The sequence below is a fragment of the Callithrix jacchus genome, chromosome 6, assembly GCF_049354715.1.
Source record: "Callithrix jacchus isolate 240 chromosome 6, calJac240_pri, whole genome shotgun sequence".
Classification (NCBI taxonomy): domain Eukaryota; kingdom Metazoa; phylum Chordata; class Mammalia; order Primates; family Cebidae; genus Callithrix; species Callithrix jacchus.
Window position 1 is genome coordinate 131,000,826 of NC_133507.1, and position 8,466 is coordinate 131,009,291.

The following is an 8,466-nucleotide window of genomic DNA, read 5'->3' on the forward strand; positions in this document are numbered from 1 at the left end:
AGCTTGACTGGAGTGGTAGGAAGGCAGGGCCAAGTGGTAGGAGCCTTTTAGGGTGGGCTGGTGCATTGAGGGTGCAGTGGCTCCAGTGGTTGTATTGACATCAGCGCTAGTTGTGGCAGGAATAGCAAGTCTGGGGGCTGGGAAGGGGAAGTAGGAGCGCTGCAGGGCCCAGCCTGGCCTGGGGTGGAGAGGAAGCTGTGGATATTGTACTTCAGGCCTTGGAGGCAGCAGTGGAGGTGTAAAAGCTTTTCTGTTTCTCCACATCCTTGCCAGTATCTTTTGTTTCCTGCCTTTTTAATGATTGCCATTCAAACTGTTGTGAGATGCTATCTCATTGTGGTTTTGATTTGCATTTCTGTAATGACCAGTGATGATGAGCTTTTTTCATATGTTTGTTGGCCCAATAAATGTCTTCTTTTGAGAAGTGTCTGTTCATATCCTTCACCCACTTTTTGTTGGTGTTGTTTTTCTCTTGTAAATTTGTTTAAGTTCCTTGTAGATTTTGGATATTAGACCTTTGTCAGTTGGGTAGATTGCAAAAATTTTCTTCCATTCTGTAGATTGTCTGTTCACTCTGATGATAGTTTCTTTTGTTGCGTAGAAGCTCTTTAGTTTAATTAGATACCATTTGTCAATTTTGGCTTTGGTTGTAATTGCTTTTGGTGTTTCAGTCATGAAGTCTTTGCCCGTGCCTATGTCCTGAATGGTTTTGGCTAGATTTTCTTCTAGGGTTTTCATGGTTTTAGGTTTTACATTTAAGTCTTTAATGCATCTTGATTTATTTTTTGTATAAAGTATAAGTAGGCAGTCCAGTTTCAGTTTTCTGCATACGGCTAGCCAGTTTTCCCAGCACCATTTATTACATAGGAAATCCTTTCCCATTGCTTGTTTTTGTCAAGTTTGTGGAAGATCAAGTGGTTGTAGATGTGTGGTGTTATTCTCAAGGCCTCTGTTCTGTTCCATTGGTATATATATCTGTTTTGGTACTAGTAACATACTTCTTTGGTTACTGTAGCCTTGTAGTATAGTTTGAAGTCAGGTAGTGTGACGCCTGCAGCTTTGTTCTTTTTGCTTAGGATTGTCTTTGCTATACAGGCTCTTTTTTGCTTGCATACGAAATTTAAAGTAGTTTTTTTTCTAGTTCTGTGAAGAAAGTCAATGGTAGCTTGATGGGAATATAATTGAACCTATAAATTACTTTGGATGGTATGGCCATTTTCACATTCTTCCTATCCATGAGCATGGATTTTTCTTTTCCATTTGTTTGTGTCTTCTCTTATTTCCTTGAGCAATGGTTTGTAGTTCTCCTTCAAGAGGTCTTCACATACCTTGTAAATTGCATTTCTAGGTATTTTGTTCTCTTTGTAGCAATTGCAAATGGGAGTTCACTCATGATTGTACTCTCTGCTTGTCTATTATTGGTGTAGAGGAGTGTTTGTGATTTTTGCACATTGATTTTGTATCCTGAGAAGTCTATAGCCTGAGACCTTAGGTAAGAAACTGGTTTGGGATTCTGTCTTGCAAATTCCTTTTATAGAATAAAGTTTGCGTTTAACAACAAGCTGGTGTTAACTTCTGCTCACACTTAGAGTGCTCAGAAATCTTATAATTTGTGTGACCATTATTAGTTTAGCAGAATTTTGTCCTAGCTGAAATACGGCAATAAGGTTAAAAGAGTTTTTTTTTTTTTTAAAAAAGGAACTTACTTGTTAAAATTTAGCTTAATTAAAAGGGTAACATTCAAGATGAGTATGTGTGTGTGTGTGTGTGTGTGTGTGCATGTTTGTATTTGAAAGGCCTTAATGTTTTTGTTTGTTGTTTGTTAGTTTTACTCTTCTAAGACCTTGTCTTTTTTTTTCAGCAAAATTGTTTTTTTGTCTTTTTCTTCTCAGTTGACTGAATTCTATTTTCTCTTGATGTTTTTTGACTAAAATAGTTATTGCAACAGAGGCTACTCTTGGGTTTTTAAGGAAGAGCGTAGTTTAATTTTATGATTAAGTTTGCTCAATGAAAAATATTAGTGTCTTCCTCTAGCACCACCAGACATTTTCTTTCTGTACTTCATGGTGTAAGTTTTGCCATTCAATTTTCAACTGAGTTGTTTTCTTTAATGTTCAAATTTAAGGCTATTTAGCTGATAACTGCCTAGGGTTGTGAAACAGGTTATTAAGAATCTCAAAGTCTAAGATAGGGGAAAAAAAGAGGGGGGCCTTTAAATCTATAAAATGTCCTGTAACAGCCCAATGAGTTCACCTTGCCAGCTGCCTAGACAGAACTGATTTATCAAGATAGGGGATTTGCAGTGGAGAAAGAGTAATTCATGCAGAGCCAGCTGTGGCAGATGGGAATTTATTACTCAAATCAATCTCCACTAGCATTCGGGAATCAGAGTTTTTAAAAACAATTTGGTGGGTAGGGGCTTGGGAAGTGGGGATTGATCAGGTTGGAGATGGAATCATAGGAGGTTGGAGTTATGTTTTCTTGCTGTCTTCTATTCATGGGCATGATGGCACAATTGGTGGCTGGGCAGATTACCTGCCTGGGCATATATCAAGCACTGATCTTAGGTTTTACAATTGTGATGTTACCCACAGGAGCAATTTGAGGAGGTTCAGACTTTTGGAGCACAGATTGCGTGACCCCTAAACTGTAATTTCTAATCTTGTAGCTAATATGTTAGTCTCGCAAAGGCAGGTTGGTCCCCAGGCAAGAGGGGTTCTTTTTGGGAAAGGGCTGTTACCAACTTGGTTTCAGAGTAAAACCGTGAACTAAATTCCTTCCCAAAGCTAGTTCAGCTTACACCCAGGAATGAACAAAGACAGTTTAAGGGTTAGAAGCAAGATAGAGTTAGTTAGGTCTGATTTCTTTCACTCTCATAATTTCCTCAGTTATAATTTTGCAAAGGTAGTTTGTACTTCCATGGGCACGGCTAATAGATTTTAATATGTATTTATGTGTTGTGTACAGAAAATTCCACTGCTAAAAATATATAAAAGAGCTCTAATTAATTGGCTTAAAGAAAAATAAAAGGGCTTAAGTTAGATACTAAAAAAGACTCATTCAATGCTTTTTCAAGTTTATGTAACAAGTAGAATCTTTAATAGATAAGCTAGCTTTAAAATTATTGGTAAAGTAATATTAGAAATGTCTTAAGAATTGACAGCATACAGTTTACATTAAGTAATCAAGCAATTTCATGCCTATTCCTGCCAAATACTATAAGGTGTCAAAATTTGGCACTGGGGTTTCAAAACTATAAACCCAGCCCCCAAAAGAATTATCTTTACTCGAGTAATTTTTAGTAAGTAAGACATTGATATGGGTTCAATAGCTGCATCTTGAATTTACTAAAATTGCTAGCACTTCTAATCCAGTGACTTTTGGCAGTCTAGTCCACAGACAATAAGGAAAGAACTGTCACTGCCTTTGTTTCAAAGCTAAATTGTAAACCAAGTTCCTCCCAATGTTAGTTTGGCCTATGCCTGGGAATGAATGAGGACCACTTGGAGGTTATGAGCAAAATGGAGCCAATTAGGTCAAATCTTCTTTTCACTGTTTTAGTTATAATTTTGCAATGGCAATTTCATAACTTTAGATAATGACTATCAGTTTTCATATATAATCCAGGTAAGCAATTTAAATAATTAGGTAAATGTAATGGGATAAATACTTATAGACAAACGTCATAATTCAGAATATAAAGTTAATTAATAGGTATTTTATTATTTGAGTATTTTCCAATAACCATATATTATAGGAAAACATTCTTTCCAAAACAAAAAGTGTGTCTTTTATAAAGAAAAATGTGAGCAAGTTTTATCTAATTCAAAGCATATTTAAAGGCTATGTATAAAACAAGATAAAAGGAACTGGGAAATAAAAAAAGACATTAAGAAAGTAATAAAAATAAAGAAGTTGTTTTTGGTAAAAAAAAAATGCTTAAAGAGAAATAACATTATATAAGAAAGAATTCTGTATAGTAAGTTTAGTCCTAAAATAAAATAACTGGTTGTCTAAAAAGAAGGGATTTTCAGAACAAATCAGAAAGTCTGACCGTGTCATGAACAGTCAATGTAAGAAACAATAAGAGGACTTACATATTTAAAAAACCCAAAAACTTTTATATATCAAGTTGTCATTATTAAGTTTTTATCTGCTTAGGAAAAAAATGGAGATTTTTTTAAAATTAAGGTTATTACATCCATGTATCTTCCTGTATATGCTTTCAAAATTCTTGTAACATTGAGTTACAGAGCTTTTAACCCCTAGGTCTAAAAAAGTCCTGTTAAATGTTAAACACCGGCAGCAACTAAAACCTCATATTCAGGCCCCATAGAAGATGCCAGTCAAAACAAACTGCATTCTTGAGACACAGGGCAAGAAATTAAAGCTATTCAACTTTCCAAGACCCAGGTACTATTGCAAAAGAGGTGGGAGCCTGAGATTGTAAGGGCTGATTTTGACAGATAAGTTCAGTTTCTCTACAAATTAATTATTAATGTGAAAGACACACTGATGCAAAATCAGTATATGGATGCTTGTGTCAGATTCAAGGTTTTCTTGAAGCATTACCCAACTCCTTAATAAACATTATAAAAGGTTTATGGAAGTTATATTTATAATCAAGATTACATTTTATAGATTGTTTACAGAATTTTGAAAAAATAAATGTAATTGGTTTAATGCTGTTTTTATTAGGGCTTCTTGCTTAGAAAATTAAGTCTCCTGTCTCAACGAATGAAGGTTTTTCACTTAAAAAAAAAAAATCCTTGAATTATCACTTCAGTTAAATAAATGACTATACAATAACCTGTAATCCTATTTTTTAACAAACATTTTATATTTGACAAACTTTCCAAAATCAAATTATAAATTATATCTTTTTCTATCCTAATTCATTCTTTAAGACATTAGGTTTCCTAAAGTCCAAACATGACATAATTTGGTTTACTTTTGTCAAATATGAAATGGTATTTGGTTTTCTTTGGGCTTTATTTTTATAAATATGTTTTTTGTTTTTTCTTTCTTTTTTTTTGAGACAGAGTCTCTTGCTCTATCACTAGTCTGGAGTGCAGTAGTACTATCTCAGCTCACTGCAACCTCTGCCTCCTGGATTCAAGCAATTCTCCTGCCTCAGCCTCCTGAGTGGCTGGAACTACAGGCATGCACCACCATGCCCTGCTCATTTTTGTATTTTTAGTAGAGAGAGGGTTTCACCATGTTGGGCAGGCTGTTCTCAAACTCCTGACCTCAGGTGATCTGCTTGCCTTGGCCTCTCAAAAGGCTAGGAATACAGGCATGAGCCACTACACCTGGCCTGTTCGTATAAATATGTTATTGGTATGTATTCCAAAATGATGGGAAACTCCTGTAATTCTGATAAAACTTAATGTACGTTATCAGTAATAATCATAACCATTATGTTAAAATTATTGTGTGCCACAGAGGTGACAAATTTACTTGTCAGTTTTGTCTTTTAACTATGGCTGCCTTAACTTTTTTTTCATCCACAGAGAGTTCTCTTGTTTTAAACTCTCTTTAAAAGATGGATTTATGATCAGCTATAGTTCTCTAACAGGTGCACTTAAATGCAGGTTTTCTGATAATTTTGGACATTGTTACACTGGAATAAAGGAAAAGATTTCAGATCTCTCTTAGAGACTTGAAATGTTCTTGACTATCAAACAGAACAGAAGTTAACTGAAATAATTGAACTAATAGAAAACTGAAGTAATCTTTTTGACGTTTTGCTTAAAACATTGCTGATACTTTGTTTAGTTTTTTAGAATTAAGGAAACTTTTAAGTTATTTACAGCTTTTAACAATATATACCTGTGAACAATATTTTGACTATATTTGTTTCTCTCTACCTAATTTCTCCAGTATTTGGAAACTGAGTATTCTTAATTTATGGCAATATAGTTACTTGCATAAGTTCAGTAAGAATCTGTTTTCTTTTGCAATAGAACACAGTTGGAGAATTTAGTTATTTTACCAAGGCTTTGACTGGAATGGTGTGCTTTAAGGAATCAAACTTGACTTATGAAGCCAAGAAAGCCCTTGGAAAAACTGACCTCATATTTTTGTGTACAATGTTCCTGTACAGACAGGGTTTCTGACCTATGGTTAAGTAGAGAATGTCACTTTGTGACAAGTGCAGAAGCCTTGGGTTTATCTTGGAATCTCAAGAGGAGAGGAAATTCACCTAACTCATAGGTATTTGATGGCACAAATCCATGGCTGGGCTCAGCTTTAAAAAAGCCTTATCTGAGATTCCTCCAATGGAACAAAGTTCAATCAAAGCCAATTAATTAAAAAGCCTATATCAAAAATATTGTTGCTGCACTGTATATAAATAATTGGACCAGGTTTCCTAACATGGAATTCAGTTATTCCAAAGTCATTTGGGTGTTGCAAGGAGGTGATTTAGGTGACTGGTACAAAATGAAGCTTATGTGAAAACTGGTTAAGGATTCAAAGCACACTAGCTCTGAAATATTAATCTTAAAGCCAGACATAAATGGGGAGGGATGACTTGCACAAAATACTTTAAATTACTTTGGTTACACTTTTCATAATATTGCATGTTTAGCTGCTTGCAGTGCAGGCATGCATCCTCTTTGCTACGTCACAAACATAGGTGACGCCTGGTCGCTTCTCTGGATCTGGGTTGGTGCACATATTAACTACCTGTCATAGATCTTCTGAATAGTGATCTGAAGGAAGAGGTGAGTAGTCACACTCTTCTATCTTCTTACACAGCGAGTATAAATTCATTTTGTCACCATAGACAGGACTCTGTAATGCAGCCATCTCATATAGTAGACAGCCGAGAGACCAGATGTCAGATTTGAAGTTGTATCCATTTTCATGTATTCTCTCTGGAGACATGTAATAAGGTGCACCAACTAAAGAATGTGCAGCTGTGGTTTTTGAGTTGAAAAACGGCTAAGCCCAAGATCTCCATGTTTTACCACCCCAGTGGCTGCAATGAACACATTGGCTGGTTTTATATCTCTATGCCTGACTCTTTGAGTATGCATGTGTTCCAGTGTACTGCAAAGCTGAACAAAGTACTTCCAGACAGTTCTTTCAGGAATTAGCCTCTTTTGCTTCTTAAAATGCTTTATCATTCTGGATAGGTCGCCAGCATCTGCCAGTTCCAACACTATGTTTAGTTCATTATCTTCAATGAATGAGGTGTAATATTTTATTACATTTGCTTAAGAAGATCTATTTCTTTGATACAATCAGCACGTGCTTTGGCATCCATTAAATCAAATATCTGCACTTTTTTTTAAAGCTGGTACTCCATCCAAGAGACAGGCTGCTCTATAAACTTCACTAAACTGTCTGCGACCAATTTTCTTCTCTATTTGAAAGTTGGCTAATGTGTTATAGCCCAAACCTGGTTGGTTGTAAGGCCTTCTGTGGTTGGGACTGAGGAACTGGTGGCACTTGCATTCCTTACCTCATAATTGTACACTATGGTATAAGCCTAACTTTTTAATTATAGGTTTTCTTGAAGTTCTGATTGGTCCCCTTCAGAAATTTTTTTTATATTATTCTTCAAGTTACTTTCTTATGTATATTGTATGTGCATTTCATCCATTATTGTTTCATACTTTCTGAGAGCCCTTTTAAAAGATATTTTGTATACCAACACTTTTGCTGGATTGAAAACATTTTCTTAAAATTCTTAAAATTTGGGTCACCCTGTGTGCATGTGTTTGGTCTTGTTGAAGAGGAAGAGAGGATGTGTGTTGTACTGTACCTGTGAATGTTGATACAGTTTCAATTCATTTGACAAGGTTGTAATTCTAGAATATGTGTAATAAAATGAAAACTGGCCATTACTATAGCCAGAATTGTTATGAGATTAACATTTCTATTGTTCACGGAGATGACTGAATGGTAACACTTCCTGTGGCTTAAGGAAACGGGCAGAGTTTAGTAAATGTCTTTGTGCAGATGTGCTTTCCCTGAATGCTTTCATACTAGTGGCGACCAGCTCCTCACAGACTTGTGAAGCCCAAAGGCCAAGAGGCAGTCACTGCTACAGGACTCCATGCCACCTACAACCTTAGGATGAATTATGCTGCCAACGTGAAAACCTCATGTTCAAAGAACACTTCCCTTTAGCTGACGTAACTGCTGGTTTTGTTTTTCATATGTGTTTTTCTTACACTCATTTGAATGCTTTCAAGTTATATGTAAACTTAAAAAATATATAAAGGGCAAGAAGTATAAACTCTTGTTTTTTGAAATCTAATCAGTTATGTATGGTTTCTGAAGGGTAATTTTATTTTGGAATAGGTAAAGGAAATCTGTCTTTTTCTTTTTTTCCTGAGGGCTAGATGCATTGTTTTTCTCACAGTCTAGTGACTTTTAACATTTATACTGAGCATCCATAGATATATTCCTAGAAGTATGAGAAGAATTATTCTTGTTGACCGTTAATGTCAT

General features: G+C 35.4%; 1 pseudogene; it reads right to left on the reverse strand.

The window, feature by feature from the left end:
- Nucleotides 1-6,512: 6,512 nt before the first annotated feature.
- LOC100415481 (serine/threonine-protein kinase Nek7 pseudogene) lies at nucleotides 6,513-7,464 on the reverse strand (annotated as a pseudogene).
- Nucleotides 7,465-8,466: the final 1,002 nt, after the last annotated feature.